The following is an 18278-nucleotide window of genomic DNA, read 5'->3' on the forward strand; positions in this document are numbered from 1 at the left end:
TTACTGGGTAGTACACAAAGTATCCTGACTTGGGGATCCACCTGTTACCACTGATCACTGTATAATAATAGGGTATGGTCTCTAATATAAAAGCAAGCAACAAATCTACTATCCCACCAAAAGTAATTAAGTCTCCTGAGCAGGAATCAAAAGTAGCATTTATTCCCATATGTTAATACTTAGTGGAGCCTCCTTTAGCCGTAATGACGTTGGATACTCTCTGTGGCACACATTCTACTAGTGTCTGTTATACTTCAGCTGGTATTTCCCTTCATTGATCCTGTAAATGTCTAGTGAGATCTTTCAAAAAAGATGGATGCTGTTCCTATTTCTTGACCTGACCTTCCAATCCATTCCAAAAAGATGGTCAGTAGGGTTCAGTTCGGGATTCTATGCAGGCCCGTCCAAAAGTGGAACACCCGTATCCTTAAACCAAAGTAAAACAACGTTGGGTCTGTGGCAAGGCACGTGGTCTTTTTGGAAGTATGGCTGACCATCCCCAGAGTATTGCCACATTGTCAGCAGCACTTTATTGTCTAGAATGTCAAGGTAGACCTCCGTGTTCATGGTTCTTGCCACTACAACCAACGGACCGAGACCATGTCATGTAAAACATCGCCAGACCATAATGGAACCTCCACCGTACTTAACTGTTGGCACAACACACTCGGGCAAAAGGTGTTCCCCTGGCTCCTCCACACCCAGGTACCTCCATCTGATGTGAAGATGGAGCAACGTGATTCATCTCTCCCAAGAACATTCTTCCATTGCTCAACTGTTCAATGATGATGCTTCTTGCACTATTATAGACGGGCCAATACATTGTGGTTTGTGATGGACTGCTTGTGTGCAGCAACATAACCCGTATATCCAATTGTGTGCAGTTCCCATCATAAACTATGGCTGACGCCTCAAATGGTCTGCATCTTATGGTTTAGGACACGTGACATGCTAATATACAACACCCATTCTACCAATGGGGGTGTCCACATACTTTTAGTAGGATTGTGTATAGTATATTCACTGGGTGTATCCCCTTAAAAAATAACTTTTATTAAATGACTTATTAAAAACGTTTTGTGCCTCACAACACATAGGAACAAACAACAAAAGACGAACAATGAAACAACAAGTTCCACACTAAACCAGAACCAAAACAATGGTCGTAGCTCCTCAGCCGGTTTATGATAATACCAGATACTTGTCAAAGGCCACAATGGAATAGTTAGTGGCAATGTTAAATTGAGGCTTATGGCGCCATTTTTGACGAAAGAATGATAGATGGATAGCCGCTATTCAGATACGGATTTATGGGTACGATGCCCGATTCTGGAATTTCCACGTTATAAACAAAGCTGAAGGTTTGCCCAAAAGTAGGTAAAACTTGGAGGTCCGTTGTCAGAAACAACAAGATACCGGTTATTGTAACTGCAACCGACTAAAAACGGGGATCCAAGTACCCCAACCAATTCAACTAGGGTACGAGCCCTCATTTCTATGCGAAATCAAAAAATCTGTATTAGATTCCCAACATATATTGATTCTTTTGACCGGGTTAACCCCACCTGATGTACAAATCAGAGGGCCCAGCTATGATGACAGTATGATGACAAGTCAGATGTAGATCAGTGAGAATCAAATTTTGTACTAAATTCCCACCAAGTATTGGTTCAGATCAGTGAGAATAGTTGTACTAAATTCCCACCAAGTGTTGGTTCAACGCGTTTCTGTCATTTTAGGACTCATCAGGAACCTTATTCTAACCGAAAAGTATCTCATCCGCTAGATGTGCAGGATTACAAATGTGCTCATAATACCCTTGATGCAAAGAATACTGTGGGTGTCCTGATATAGGGGACCCTTATGTCGAACGATGAGGCGTCTAGGGATATAATGTCCGCCAAACGACCAGGGAGGACCCTGAACTGCATAAATGCTCTATATGACAGGATACTATAAGACTGCATAATAGAACCTGCATAAAAAAAAAATAATATATACTCCAAGTAAAGTCTCTATGCCCGCAGTGCCAATATCTGCTAGTTGCTAGCGATAGAGACGATCCGATGGACCAAAGGAGTACGGTACTAGTATCCCATATGGATAGTCCTAATTGAGGCCAAGGGAAAGCCCACACTCACTGATCTACAATGAAATCAGTGTGTCAAAAAAATCCCAATCACATAAAAACCAAGAAATAGAGTAAAGTAAGAAAAGCAGTATAGGACAGCATCTCCAGTCTTGATGGTAGACTGGAGGGGGAAAAAAAAAAGATTGTTTATAGTAAGTTCATACGCCTTTAGTGGTGGTTGACTCTAGTCGTAAAACTAACACTATAAACACAACCGAACTCATCATTTCATGATCCATTGAATATATTGCTGATCTGTGACTATTTCTCTGAACAGTACAATAGAATTCAGATGAAGGGTTCACTTATTTTCTGTCGGCCCTCCCCAGTTCTCATTGGTGTGTAACTTATTTATATGGTTTGTTTATGAAAGTTTTTTTTTTTTTTCAGTAAAGGGGAAATACTCGTACACGGCGTTCTGTCGCTACTCTAGGAAATAGGTTTGGCTCCGGTGAAGCCTGGATTATGTGCTACAGTATCTGGTTTGGGTTACTTTGGTGGCATGAACAGATTAGCTGTAACCTCTTCCAATAAAACGGTCTATTATAAAGTACAGAGAGTGTTTTGGGGGTGGGGGGAGGGTGTGGAAATCTCTCATGTGAACCAAAATTGTGAGCATGAATGCCCAGATTGGTCACATAAACCTGGGGTTTAGGCTGCCAGGCTGCCTTCCTTCATCTGCTTTCTATTTCTCAGCAGTCTCTAAATTGAAAATGGGAAGAGAAGAATGGCAGTGATTATTTGGTGCTGGTTGGAAAAGAAATCTTTCCTTTCAGCTCTGCAGAGCCTGGGAAATCTTCATTGTCTCCAAGGAGCTAACAATAAACACAACACGATCCGCCCGGCCATGCTTTGAAGTTGCCTCCCCCAATGAATGGAACGCGTTCCTGCTGCTGCATCTGCAAGAAAAACCAATGGCTCGCAGCCCTGAGAAAGCGTTTGCAGGCACACTTGTGTCCGCTACAGGGATGCACTGTGGGTTTTCTCATTCACTGGGTTTAGATAAATGCTCTCTGTATTTCCTTGGTTCTAATAGGGAGTACGGTGATGGAATGAAAAAGGACAACAGAACAGCTAATTGTGTTCTTCACTTCATATCTGTTGGACCAACTATGGGAGTCAGTGGTATAAAGAAGGAGGAAACCAGAAAAAAAAACTTGCATAAACCATGCCAATAAATTATCAAGTTATTACAAGTTCAGTTCCACCATTTTCATTTCTGTCTATCTAGTTATGTAGCAATGTGGTTAGTTTTCCTACGCCCAGTAGATTTACTGCAGTTCTTGACTGCAAAACTAGACCTATAGGTGTCGCAAAGTTTAATTCGTGTCTGTGATACATTTCTGTGTCAACTTATTTTAACAGGATCTTCCAGACAAATTCTATAGATGACCTATCTTCAGGATAGTTTATCGCCTAGTGATCGGCTGATCGGCAGGCCTGCTGTCAGTGCAGTGGGGCAAGGTATTAATGTATCTTGAAGCCACCAGGAAGCCCAGATTGAGAGGGGGGTGACGCCCCAAGCACATGATTGGCTGCAGAGCCCACTAAGCTCATGCAGCAGCTTACATGTATGGAGACCTTCACCTCCGTTGTACCCAGCATAGTGTAATGATTTATGTCACGGATGGAGGGTTTAGAGTCAGGGTTACGTGTCAGTTAGCCCTACAGCTTTAATATAAGGCGAACTGTTACACCTATCCCTCACCCTAACCCTCCATCCGTGACACAAAAAGCTGGACGGCTACTTTCCTGTGCTTCACCGCTGACATGACAGCCCCCCCTACAGCATCGGGTGCTCCCGCTGCCACTCCCCCGGTGGCCGAAGCAGGCAGGAGCGCATTGAATGCCGTCCCCGATGCCGTCGCTCACCCGGCATCCAGCACAGTCCTCCAGCAACATCTCTCCCGCTTTGGCTCCCCCACGCTGTAAGTGGCCACCCCAGCTCCTAGGTCCTTCCAGGACCTTTGCTTCCTGACCCTATCGGGAGCTAGGTGTGTGACAGGGACGTTCCCCCTGTCAAACCCCTAGCTTGCGGTGGCGTCAAGATACAATAATACCGTGGGGCAAGACATAGTCATCTGGGTCAGAGACAAAAGTGCACCTCCATTGAAATCAATGGCTTTAATCAGAAAGCAGAATTCCTACTTGTTAAATGAAATCTCCATATGGAAACTTCCAGGTAATGGAAGCAAAATATTAGACCATAACTCCCATTTTCTGCAGACCACTCCTTAAGTTGATTTAGGATGGAATTTATATAGCTAAAGGGGTTCTTCAGGACTGTTTGGATCTGGACTTTACTGTAGACCTTTCACACGGTTTCTGTTTGTAATAGTCGTAGTGTGCAATTTCGGTTATTTTCTATTTTCCTTATCTCCTCCTTCTTGTCCATGAACTTCTCTCTCACTAATTAACTTTTCCTTCTCATTGCTATTCCCTGTTTTGTTCTACTCCCTGCATTGCGATCTTAAAGCCTTGCAGCCCACACAACTTTTAAATGCCAAGTGAGCTTTTTATCAAAATTCCAGATAAAGGACAAATTCAGCATTGGACGGTTCTGAGTGTCCGGATATTGAAGCCGAATGTTTGTGCAAGGGAGTACCGGATCCATTTTAAACTTCTTTTAATTGTTTCAAGATGACAGAAAACCCCTATAAATTCTGTTCCTAAAGTTCTAGATTGCAAGTTTTCCTCTATTTTTGTCAAATTTCTCACTCGATGGGGATATTCTGAAGGCTTCATCAGCTCAGATTGATTGAATGGTGCCAGCCAATAGAAATAACTGGGGGTTTCATTTTTTTTTATTTTTTTTTTTATTTTTTAGGTTTTTAAGACTTTTAAAAAAAAATGTTGACATTTTTCCCATAAACTAGAATTTGAAGCATGTGTTCTGTTTTTCTCTCCTTGTCCCCCTCCAGTGGTAGTGCATGTGGAAGAACAACTTATGGAAAATGAGAGGGACTCTGATGTTAAATTTTGATCCTTTAAATTGGTGGCCTCCTGGCACTGGATGGCAGATGTCAGGGAAGATAAGGATCAGGAAGTTGGATTTCAACTACCTGATCCTTTTGTGCTCAGGGAGGTAAGCTGCTCTGGCTGAGCATGCATGTGTATGGGGCTGTCATGCAAGATAGCTACGTGTATGGTTGGTGGGGCCATTTTACTGGAAGTAGCAGAAATCTCAACAGAGAGGACCTTCCGGCATCAGCTTATCTACTGCAGGAACAAAGTATTGGTGCTGCTGTAATCCATTATGCCCAGTCCATCTTTCACTTGGCATCCGCCATTAGGAAAGTCTAGAGGCTGCCATTCACATAATTAAGCCAATTCCCATCGACGTTGCAGATTTTGGTACGGACACGCAGCAGGTTTCACCCTTACAACTAAAGGGGTGAAATCTGCTGTGGATCTGTATCAAAATCTTGACGCAGAACTTGGTGCTGATTTCCCGCTGTGGAAAATCTGCACCAAATCCACTACATGTGAACAGTCCGTAAAAAGGGCAGATCGGTTTTACTGTTTGTGTATATTTATATTGTATGAGTTTTTTGTATATGTACTTTTTTTTTTTCATATCCATGCACCATTTGTACGTCGTCCAGATTTTTATGCAAAAAAAAACCAGCACGGAGACCCTGAAAGACCAATTGATGTAACTTTTTTTTTTTTTTACTGTCTCCTGGCAAAATGCATATAAAAACACAATGCACATGCATGTATGATACATGCTCATTGTTTTGTTTTTTAAAGTTGACATAGACTCTAATGGGTGTTTCTGTTCCGTGAGTACATGTTGCAATCTTTTTCTTTTTTTTACTTTAAAGGCCTATTGATACCTGCCTTTGGGCTTTCCATCTCTGTTTCATTTTTGGAACAGGAAAACAAAATTAAAATGGAATTAAACATTTCTGTTTTTCCCCATCAGTTTCAGTGAGGTTTCAAGAGAACGGAATGCTTTCATAGAATCCTAGAATGTTAGAGTTGGAAGGGACCCCCAGGGTCATCGGGTCCAACTCCCTGCTCAGTGCCGGATTCACTAAAGATGTGCACGGTATGCGCAAATGTGCAAACGTGGCGGCTAGCAGGGAGCGTGTTATCAGGCAGAGAACAGAGGGGTTTGGTTTAGGAGATATGGTATGCCTCCCTGAAGAGGTGCGTTTTTAGAGCACGCCTGAAGTTTAGTGTGTCAAGGATTCTCGGGATAGTTTGGGGTAGCGCATTCCAGAGGACCGGTGCTGCTCTGGAGAAGTCTTGGAGGCGGGAATGAGAGGTTCGAATTAGAGGAGCACTTAACCTGATTTTCGTTTGCGGAGTGGAAAAACTGGACTGGGTGATGGATTGAGATAAGGGAGGCAATGTAAGGCGGCGCGGTGCTGTGGAGCGCTTTATAGATGAAGGTAGTGAGTTTTAATTGAGTTCTGTATTTGATAGACAGCCAGTGCAGTGAGCGGCACAGGGCAAAGGCGTCCGAGTAGCGGCTGGACAGGAATATGAGCCTGGCTGTCGCATTCAGGATGGATTGGAGGGGGTAGAGTCTAGTGCAGGGAGGCCGATCATCAGTGAGTTGCAGTAATCCAGCCAGGAGTGGATGAGGGCAACAGTGAGCGTTTTTAGTGTGTCCACAGTGGGAAAGGGGCGGATTCTTGCAATGTTCTTGAGGTGCAGCTGAGATGGAGATGTCAGGATGAGGCCGGTTATTAGAGGGCGGAAACACCAGTAGGTCAGTTTTTGAGATGTCCCGTTTTAGTTAGAACGAGGACATAGTGTTAAACACAGCGGACAGACAGTCAATGGCGTTCTGGAGGAATGTTGCTGTGAGGTCACAGGAAGAGGTGTATAGCTGGGTGTCCTCAGCATAGAGATGGCACTGAAAGCCAAATCTAGTGATGGTCTATCAAATAGGGGCTGTGTAGATGGAGAAAAGGAGGGGGCCGAGGACCGAGCCCTGGGGTAGCCCAACAGCAAAGAAAGCAGAGGGCAGGTAGAGCCAGCAAAGCAGATGCAATTGATTGTGTAAAAACTGGTGACAAATTAGTATTGAAGAACTCTGTAGTGTGAAGATGGCTTACTGGTATTGAGCTGACACATTACATATAAATTGTCCTGGGGGAACCCGGACGCTGTGAGATGTCACACAGACCTAGATATGTCTGGCCCTAAATACAGGCTGTATACATTGGTTTTAGCTGTATGGCCGGCCTGGAGATTTTCCATGGTATCTTGTTTACTTCCACTCCAAGTTGAAGAGAAGGGAAAAAAAGGATTCTCCGGACACTTGAAAGTAATAAAATGAGACTAGCTGGAGGAGATATTTGTTCGCTTGCATGGAGATCATTCAGGGATATGTTATACGTTCCTGTATTTTAGGCCACATGAATAATGGATGTTTTGCAACGTGGTTAAGTGACAGCTCCACCGCACTGTGAAGATTAGATAATAACAGATCTTGGCATGATGTGTAATTACAGCCATATGTAATGATGGCCATTTAGTCTGCATTTATGTTTTTAAGGATAATTTAGTAAAGTGGAGCAGTATCTCCGAAGACAATAGACATTTGGCACCTTCTTTTAGCATTTTTAGCTTTTCAGCACTGCATTTTCGAGGTTTCAGAACATATATGAAAGAATCTTCCATAAATATACAGTATAGTAGCAAGAATAATACTTCAAGGGCTTTCTTTTGTTGTCTTGAAGACTACCTGTCACATCTAGTCAAGATGGCCATTTTCGAAGGAATATTCATGAGTGCTGTATGTGAATGCATTAAGAATCCGTTCCGATATGAAACAATTTAACCCACTTAAGTAGCAGTTATGTATGTACAGGGTGATTCCAAAAGACTGGCGCAAAAGTAAAGCTGATTTCTTCATGCATTGACATACAACAACCAGAATGACACGAAAAGATAGGAGAACTCTTCACGTTTTTTTAATGCACCTTCCAGATTTTTTAATGTGGGTGTCATGGAGGGGTGGAAACGGGCTGAACTAGATGGACATTGTCTTCATTCAGCCTAACGTACTATGTATAATAGTGACACAGGGTATGTCAAGTTGGTAGTCTAGCTTTGCCCAAACGTATTCTGGCATATCCTATGTTATCGATTCCACTACAAAAGAAATACAGTGTTTGAGGTCATCTGGTGTCCCCAACGCCGCCCACATCGAACATCTGTAAGGTGTAGAGATGAGCGAGCATACTCGCTAAGGGCAATTACCCGAGCGAGCATTGCCCTTAGCGAGTACCTGCCCGCTCGGAAGAATAGATTTGGCTGCCGGCGGCAGGCAGGGAGCGGCGGGGGAGAGCGGGGAGGAACGGAGGGGAGATCTCTCTCTCCCCTCCGCTCCCCCCTGCTCACTGCTGCAACTCACCTCTCACCCATGCGGGCAGACGAACCTTTTCTTCCGAGCGGGCAGATACTCGCTAAGGACAATGCTCGATCGAGTAATTGTCCTTAGCGAGTATGCTTGCTCATCTCTAGCAAGGTGCAATACAAACTTGAAGAGTTCTATCTTTCCATGTCATTCTGGCTGCTGTATGTTAGTTCATGCATGAATAAACCAGCTTTACTTTTGCACCATTCGTTTTAAATTACCCCTGTTGTTTACCACGCAATCATGTAGATATATGACCGGGAAACAGCAGCCCTTCTCCATATTGACCTCTCCATGACTGGCTGGGCTCTTGAAAGGGGCAGGGCATAAAGAGTAGGCTCCGACTGGCCCACTATGGAACCGGTGAATCCCCCGGTAGACCTTGAGCCAGGTTGGGCCTCAAGCCCTTCACCCCCTGTACATATTGTGTAAATTGAATTCTATCAGTTCTTGCTTGCTGCATTCTTATATACTTCAGTGGAGAGAGAGACACACGCAAATGCGGCTACCTTTCTGCATAACTTGTGAATGGGAATAAGGTAATATTTACATGTAGCTATACAGCGGGCCCCCAGAATGAATTTTACTGGTGGGCCCTAGGCATTGCTGTGCGATAGTGATAAAGAGAACCTGTTATGTCCTCTGAAAAGCCGAACACTCTGCATACAACTCCATCCCTGCTCATTCTGCCTGTTGTTATTTTTGTTTTGGACTTCCCCATTCACCCTCAATGGCTCCCCATATTTTTGGATTCGGATACTGGTCATTGTCAAGCGAATGGTCTCTACTGCTCATTGTGAATCAAATGTTAAATCTGATATTGGCACTGGCTTTAAAATGAACAAGAGCTATTATGAGCAAATGGGGGGGGGGGGCTAAAAAAATCTTGAAAAAGCAGTGAGAACATGTCGACAAAAGGTACAGAGCCCCTTCCATTTGTCAGAGGATGTCACAGGTCCTTTGTAAGGTTTATTTACATTGGCCAATTTGCTCACAAGAGCCATTGCTAGGTAAGAATGGCGCTCCTCCATAGTTCTCCTTGCTGGATGTGTGGTTGATCCTAATGGAAAGGTCTTGAGATCCTCACCAAGACTTTTTAAACTATCAATCATTCACTGGTGTTTTCAAAAGTTGTTGCGTGTAAAGAAGCGTTTAAAGAAATTGGATTTTGAGGAGGGGGAATTCAGCAGCAGAAAGCTGCCTCCCAGCCTGAGATATTGCATGTCAAACCATCTCCAACTTACAAGAACTCATGAATCTCTTAGTAATGCAAAGTGCTGAAGTGTCCCAGTGCTACGGAGTACAACTCACCAGACGTCTTCCCACAGATTTTATTATCGTCATCAATATTTATTTGGCGCTACCAACCTTCAGAATACCGTTCCGGGAAAGTTACAATTATATAAGCAGAATGTTAAGCAGCTAAAAGGCAACATAAAATTTTGAACACTGAAATAAATCTATAAGTTCAGTCCTAAGTGTGTATTCTTATGTGCCAGTTTTCCTGGCCCTCGCTCTTGCAGACTTTGTACAACCATAACTTATAGGATTGCCCATTCATTTGAATCGGTACCCACAACTAATCCTTATTGGCTGATGAGATGAAGAAACCCTTTGCAATCTAATTTTGAATTCAGGGGTTCTAGGGGGCTTTCTCTTTCTGCCATTTTACAATGGCACCATCTGCTGGCTGAAGCTGGTACTGCAGTATGCGACATGCTGGAGAGGCCCCCGACAACAGAGTGGCCAGTAATATACAGTAAGAATACCCTGCTAGACGTCTTCTGACATTGAAGCTGTACAGGCTTCAATCATAATGTCTTCAGATGTCAGACAGTGGATTGGAAAGGGTTAAAGGGTAAAAAGAAGTGATGGCTGAACAATGGGATATTCATTGCTTCATGAACAGTAGAGCAATGACCTCTGGGAGCCACCGATCTTCCTGAACAGCTGTAGGATTGGTGAGTGTTCTCCACTGGTCAGGAAGTGATGCTATATTCTAGCAATTGAATAGAATAAAGGAAAAATGTATACTCTCCCCGAAATGTTCTGGAGGCATGGTCTAGTTCCCTGCTGGGAAGCTAATGTAGCGGTCACGCACGCCTTCATCATTCACGTAACCGTTGCAGTCAATTACTGACCCCTCAATGATCGTGTGTAAAAGGGGTTTTACCAGAATACCCTGTGGATATTGGATAACTTGTTAATTTCCTGATTGGTTGTTGTTTCACCGCTGAGACCCCTGCCGATCTTGAGAACCGGACTCCTGTGTCATTTCAATGGGAGTGATGGAAATACCCAAGTGGGTGTCACTGGGGTATCTTGACAGTCCCATCGAAAGTGAATTGAGCATTGATTGTGCATGCTCGGCCAGTGCCCACTAATAGGGATAGGCACTCACCTAGCAAGTCTGCTATAATGATCTCTAATTCCATTGGGGGGAAGAGACTGAAGTATAAGGGTATGTCCCCACGGGGCACTTTGCCGCAGAGTGGCTCCACAGAACAAGTTCCAAGTCAAAATCCACACCATTTTGTGCAGAATTCACTTCCACATTTGAAGAGGTGGATTCTGCACCCCAAATCCGCTGCAGGTATTTTGACCTACTATGGATATAAACTCCACTTCACATATTAATTTCCGCACAAATTTTCTCTGCAGTGTGAGAGAACGAGATTTTGATAATCTCATTCACATTACCACTACTGTAAATGCTGTGGAGTATCCATGTGGAAAGTCTACAGCAATTCTGCCCCATGTGGACATACCATAGGGGACATTAGGTGCGGCACAAGCTCCTGAGAGTCATTCCTGCCACTAGGGGAGCGTCGAGAACTTCAAATATTGGTACTGAGATTTTTTTTCAAGGGGAAATCGAAAACAACCTCGGATGTGAAAGCATGTTAAACCCCTAAAGGGAAACTGGGCATTATATTCTATATCTGTATTTTCATGAGACTGCATTAATGTTAGCAAAGAGTTATTGATATTGCTCACAAGGTTCTCAAATATTTTACGCTTTGTTGACTCCATCTGCAGTGTCGTATCCTGAATTTAGTGTTGCCTTACCTCGACCCGTGACGTTTTTCTTGACCGGATTGAGGTATGAAGCCAGTGATTGTGCATGTCATCACTGCAGGAACTTCCAGGGTCAAAACGTCGGGGGCTACAGCTCCTGCGCATTGGGACATTTAAGGGTTAAGTATAGTTGTTTTTTTTTAATTTCATTATACATTTTCAGTATATCAGTAGGTATGGCTGTAGGCAGTGATTTTTTTTTTTAAAATAGATTTGATTCACTTTCAGGGGTTTGCTTGTAATGTTTATGTAGGGACTTATAAGATTATGAGGACCCTTGACGTGGGTTGCGAGCTTGTGTATTTTGATCAAAATATTAACCAATACCTCATATTTAGCATCATTCTTGCAGTAAGCAGTCTCACCTGAAAATGCTGGGTGTCTGTACTGGTAGGGTATAGAGCAGCCCCTCTGCCAGGTTTTATCATATGCAGCATCATTGATGGGCTGTAAGTCTGCATGGTACACTACTTGTATCGGTGGGATTGGCACCCTTTTTTTATGCCATATCTATGTACAAGTATAATACTGGGCACCCTCCTTCCCCAATACATGGTAAGTGTGTGTGATTATTCATCATTTTAATGAACCTGTGCTACCTCACCCATATAGTGGTTGGCTTGACTAAATGCAGATATAAAGTGGTGTCTGCCCTTGTATTTTTATATCAGTAAGTATGGCCACTGATGGTGATTTTATTGGATAGATTTGATTCCCTTTAAGTGATTTGTTAAAAACAACGTGACTACTGAAGACAGTGATTGTGCACATGGCTACGGCAGGAGCTTCCGGGGACCAGAATCTGGAGGCATCTGATCTTGGGACACTTTGAGTATGGCTTTTGTCTTTCTTTTATCCAGTTCTCTGCTCCTACCTAAGTACTTTAAAAACTTGGAAAAACCCTTTAATGTTGTGTAGGATGCTGACATTATTGCTTTGCAGTACTGAGGTGCCAGCTTCGAACCTAACTAAGGATATCTGTAGTGTTGAGCAAACTTATGAAAAGTTTGGTATGAATGGTTCTATGAAATTCGGCAAAAAATTAGTTCAAACCGAACCAGAACTTTATCAAAACCCCTAAAACTAGTGTATAAAACGGTCTAAGAGCATAAAATTCAGTGGTCAGCACTGTTGACTTTGGGTCCTATGTTCAAAACTGACCAAGGACAGCATCTGCATGGAGTTTGAATGTTTGCAGATACGCACACAAACTCCATGTGGATGATGTTCTTGGTCAGATTTGAAGCTAGGACCCCAGTGCTGCAAGGCAACAGTGCTAACCACATTTATAGAGGAGGAGAAGTTTTAGTGGGTTCGGCCGAGATGAAACTTCCACAGTTTGGGTTTGCACAGAACGTTTAGCAAAGTTCGACCCAAAACTGGGTTTGACTGCTTAGGTTCACTCTTCATTAGACTTCTGCATGGGGTTTGTATATATTCTGTATGTGTTTTTGTGGGTTTCCTCCAAAACTCCAAAAATATACTGTTGGGTAAATTGGCTTTTTAAATTGATCCAATGTGTGCCTGGAATAGGGACTTTACATTGTGAGGATGTGAGTACTGATAATATCTGTACATTACCATGGAATATGTTGGTGCTATGTAAGCAATGAGAATTATCATTATTTCTATAGGAATATCTTCTTCTGTGGCTCTGTACATTGTAAACTGCAATATATTTAGAGAGAATCTGTTACCATCTTTTCACAGCCCTCTCTGAGGGCAGCACAAGGTAGTGATAGCCACGCTGATTATACTGATGTCTACTGTATGTATCTTTGCAGTAGTTTGGGAGAAAATTACATTTTATTAGTTGCTGTCAGGCACAGAGGAATACAGGAAGTAGTCTTCCATATTCATGAGCTGCAGCTAGCCCCGCCCAATTCACCCTCCAGCCACTGATTGACAGCTGTCTGCTTATTACTACACATTGAGAGACAGCTGTCAGTTGGAAGGTGGGCTGGGTGGGGCTAGCTGCAGCTCATGAATATGGAGGACTACTTCCTGTAGTCCTCTCTGTCTGGCTACTACTAATAAAATGCAAGTTTCTGCCAATAGATACACACAGCAGACATATCACTATAATCAGCATGATTGGGTTGCCCTTAGAGAGGACTCTGAAAAGGTGGTGACAGATTCTTTTTAAAATAAAGCAAATGCGAAACAACTTTAATGAAAACTTTAGTCGAAAGTGTCCTGGCTGTAGATTATAATCTTATAATGGACATTAATTGACAGCAGGTAACCATTTATAACTAAGCAGAACTGTGCATATACTGCTGGTGGATACTAGGCTGCAAAACTGACGTTCTGCACATCCGAATGATACAAATGGTGCGTTTGTGTATTATGGTAACAGTCGCCTGACTGTTGGTGGTCACTGACTAGTCCTGGTAGCCTGTCTGTTTTTTCTCTCCTCTGAGGCCACTGAAGGGACAGATCCAGGCAGTGGGCTGGATATACAGTCAATCCTGGGAGGAGGGGTAGTCCTGACAAGAGGATGGGGGTGGGAGTGAGCCAGCAGGGAGGGAGGAGAGCAGCATTTTCAAACTTGATCAGTTTAACAAGAACCTGAGCCAAAGACTTCGCTATCTGGAAAGTGTGTCCACTAATAGGGAAGGAAGCGGAGGATCTGCAAGCTGTACAGTCCACTTTCATTGGGGGGGAAATCGAGAATTTCCAGAATCTTGAAGACCATGGAGGAAGATAATAAAGGTAAGAAGAGCACATTGCATGCATATTTTAGGGCAAGCAGATGGCACTGAATGGGGGTAGTGTCCTGCAGGCTGCATATTCCCCTCCATCCCCAGACACAGATATTCCGGATGTTTATGTTGGAATCTTTGACATGAAGACTTTTGCACAAACTTAACGGCTTTTAAGAAAAAGTGTGAGACAAAGAAAGTCTCATTCCGTCAGCTGGGCTCGGAAAATGTGACTCGTTAACATATGTACTTGGAGATGACTTATTAAAAAGTCCTTAAGTGGCTCCAGTTTCCAGTCCGGCCCTTCCTATAGGAGAGGAGATTATCTTGCCCATCACCAGCGTCACCTAAATCATTGAATAGGACTCTGTATGCCATGTCTTAATTCAACTAGTCCTCTAATAGAAGTGTCTTTAGCCAGTTGTGGATCATAGAACAGATGTAGCAGAGCCGAATACGGCAATCTGCTGTCTTATTAATGTAACAGTCCGCTGGCAAGTAATGGTTACATTTCATGTTATGTTGACACATTGCTAGGTATTCCTTCACTTGCAGGAAGGATTGTAGCCCTACATCTAAATCCACCGGCCAAGGGAAGATGACTTTTTGTCCTTCCCTCCAGCTATGTGCATGAGCTCTGCTACATCTTTGTATACACTATGGAAACTTTGTATCTAAAGATTGGGCTATTTGTATCCTTATCATAGAGTTATTAAACCTGCAAGATGCCTTGTGAACAGACATTTGCTAACTAGATTGTAAGCTCTTTGGTCAAGGCCTGTTTGCATGCAGAGAGGATTGTTGAGTATCGTTCTGTAACTTTCTCTCTATTGCTCTCTATAAAAGTGTATTCACACAAGTTGTTTTCAAATGCGGGTTCCGTGCGATATAGATGGCACTTGGACGTGAAAAGAACGCATGTATTTTAAGCTTTTTTTTTTTTTTTTTTTTTTTTTTTTTTTTACATACGTGGTTTTTCTCTCTGACCTATAGTCCAAGATAGAAAAAAGTCGCAGCATGTCCTATTGTTGGGCAATTCTTGTTTAAGAATCGTCCATTATTTCCTATGGCAGGTAAAAAAAAACATGCACTCACATGTATATGCGAGCTTTATGCAAGTGCTATCTTTATGAGGCCTGCTTCACATGGGCGAGAAAAACGTGTGAGATTTGTGCATTGCGAGGCGCATACATTTCGCACAAATATGAACTTCATTGTTTTGAATGGGGTCATACACATGAGCGATGTTTTCCTGCATGGCAGAGCGATGCGGAAAACAAATCGCAGCATGTTCTAAATTGTTGCATGCTCTCGCATCGCACCACCCATTGTTTTCAATGGGGCTGCTGACAGCATCCCACCCTGTGCAAGGTGCATGCAATGTGAGGCAAGATTTCCCATCCCATCTATACATCGCGCTCTCTCTATACATCGCGCTCTCTCTATACATCGCGCTCTCTCTATACATCGCGCTCTCTCTATACATCGCGCTCTCTCTATACATCGCGCTCTCTCTATACATCGCGCTCTCTCTATACATCGCGCTCTCTCTATACATCGCGCTCTCTCTATACATCGTGCTCTCTATACATCGCGCTCTCTCTATACATCGTGCTCTCTATACATTGCGCTCTCTCTCTATACATTGTACTCTGTACAATGGTAGAAACTCTGCAATGCTCGGCCCTCATCCCTGAAGTGATGCACGGCTGTTTTGCCATGAAAACTCCTTGCATCCGGTGGGGATTTCACAATGATGGCACACACAATATGGGGGTGAGATTCAGGGCCCGATACTGCATTCACCCCGTGTGAAGTTTCATACAATACATAAGTGAAAAATGTACATGGAAATGGTATGTAGCGATATGATGCGTTTTTCAGGCAAAAATTGCAGATTTAAGACTGCATGAGCACTCAGTCCTGTGAATACATAATAACGCTCTATCAATCCATCTATGTCTCTCTGTATCTCTCTCCCTTCGTCGCTCTTTTTGCCTCGCTCTATGCATCTCTGGCTCGCTCTATGCATCGCTCGCTCTTTGCCGCTCTCTCTATACATTGCTCGCTCTCTCTATACATCGCTCGCTCTCTCTATACATCGCTCGCTCTATGCATCTCTGGTTCTCTCTATACATCGCTCGCTCTATGCATCGCTCGCTCTTTGCCGCTCTCTCTATACATCGCTCGCTCTCTCTATACATCGCTCGCTCTCTCTATACATCGCTCGCTCTCTCTATACATCGCTCGCTCTCTCTATACATCGCTCGCTCTCTCTATACATCGCTCGCTCTCTCTATACATCGCTCGCTCTATGCATCTCTGGTTCTCTCTATACATCGCTCGCTCTATGCATCTCTGGCTCTCTCTATGCATCGCTCGCTCTCTCTATGCATCGCTCGCTCTCTATGCATCGCTCGCTCTCTCTATGCATCGCTCGCTCTCTCTATGCATCGCTCGCTCTCTCTATGCATCGCTCGCTCTCTCTATGCATCGCTCGCGCTCTCTATACATCGCTCGCGCTCTCTATACATCGCTCGCGCTCTCTATACATCGCTCGCGCTCTCTATACATGGCGCGCGCTCTCTATACATGGCGCGCGCTCTCTATACATGGCGCGCGCTCTCTATACATGGCGCGCGCTCTCTATACATGGCGCGCGCTCTCTATACATGGCGCGCGCTCTCTATACATGGCGCGCGCTCTCTATACATGGCGCGCGCTCTCTATACATGGCGCGCGCTCTCTATACATGGCGCGCGCTCTCTATACATGGCGCGCGCTCTCTTTATACATCGCGCGCTCTCTTTATACATCGCGCGCTCTCTTTATACATCGCGCGCTCTCTTTATACATCGCGCGCTCTCTTTATACATCGCGCGCTCTCTTTATACATCGCTCTCTTTCTCTCTGTAGCTCGCTCTTTCTCGCTCTGTAGCTCGTTCGCTCTATATATCGCGCTCTCTCTATACATCGCGTGCTCTCTCTCTCCCTATAAATATATATATATATATATATGTCGCTCTCTATATTGCTCTCTTTGTAGCTTGCGCTCGCTATACATCGCTCTCTATATATCTATATCGCTCTTTACATTGCTCTCTCTTTACACATCGCTTGCTCTCTATACATCGCTCTCTATTTGTCGCTCGCTCTTTATACATTGCTTGCTCTCTATGCATCTCTCTCTCTCTCTCTCTCTATATCTATATATATATATATATATATATATATATATATAATCGCTCTTTATATTTCGCTCTATAGCTTGCGCTCTCTATACATCGCACTCGCTTGCTCTATAGCTCATTTGCTCGCTCTATACATCTTTCTCTCTTTATATATATATATATATATCTATATATATATTGCTCTTTCTCTCTGTAGCTTGCTTTATTCATCGCTATATATATATATTTCTCTGTCTCTCTCTCGCTCTCTCTCTATATATATTATGGCTTTCTTTCTCTCTGTAGCTCTCTCTATGCATCACTCTCTTTTTACACATTGCTTGTTCTTTATACATAGCTTTCTATGCATCGCGCTCGCTCCCCTTATACATTGCTCACTCTTTCTCGCTCTGTAGCTCGTTCGCTGTATATATCGCTCTCTATATTTCTCTTTATAGCTAGCGCTCTCTATATATCGCACTCACTCTCTCTACACATCGCTCTCTATATATCTATATATATATATTGCTCGCTTGCTCTATAGCACATTTGCTCTCTCTCTCTCTATATCTATATATATTGCTCTATGCATCGCGCTCTATACGTCGCTTGCTCTCTATGCATCGCTCTCTCTCCATACATCGCGCTCTATACCTCGCTCGCTCTATACATTGCTTGCTCTCTATGCATTGCTCTCTATACATCCCTCTCTCTATGCGTCGTACAGGGTCTCTATACGTCGCACGCTCCTGATCTCACCCACTCTCTCTTCGTTTCTCTCTGTCTCTCTCTCTCTCTCTCTCTCTCTGTTTCTA

At 43.5% G+C, this 18278-nt stretch overlaps 1 protein-coding gene across 3 annotated transcripts in view; it reads left to right on the forward strand.

Annotated features, from left to right (window-relative positions):
• LZTS2 (leucine zipper tumor suppressor 2) overlaps positions 1–18278 on the forward strand; it is a 126491-nt gene that overhangs the window by 78319 nt on the left and 29894 nt on the right. Inside the window, exon 1 of one of the 3 annotated variants that reach the window (XM_066600934.1) lies at positions 14165–14303. The exons of the other annotated variants lie outside the window; for them this stretch is intronic. The gene's annotated coding sequence lies outside the window, so the exon portion shown is untranslated. Of the gene's footprint in view, positions 1–14164; positions 14304–18278 lie in introns of those variants that run through there. 3 annotated transcript variants of the gene reach the window in all.

The sequence above is a fragment of the Eleutherodactylus coqui genome, chromosome 4 (genome assembly GCF_035609145.1).
Source record: "Eleutherodactylus coqui strain aEleCoq1 chromosome 4, aEleCoq1.hap1, whole genome shotgun sequence".
Taxonomy (NCBI): domain Eukaryota; kingdom Metazoa; phylum Chordata; class Amphibia; order Anura; family Eleutherodactylidae; genus Eleutherodactylus; species Eleutherodactylus coqui.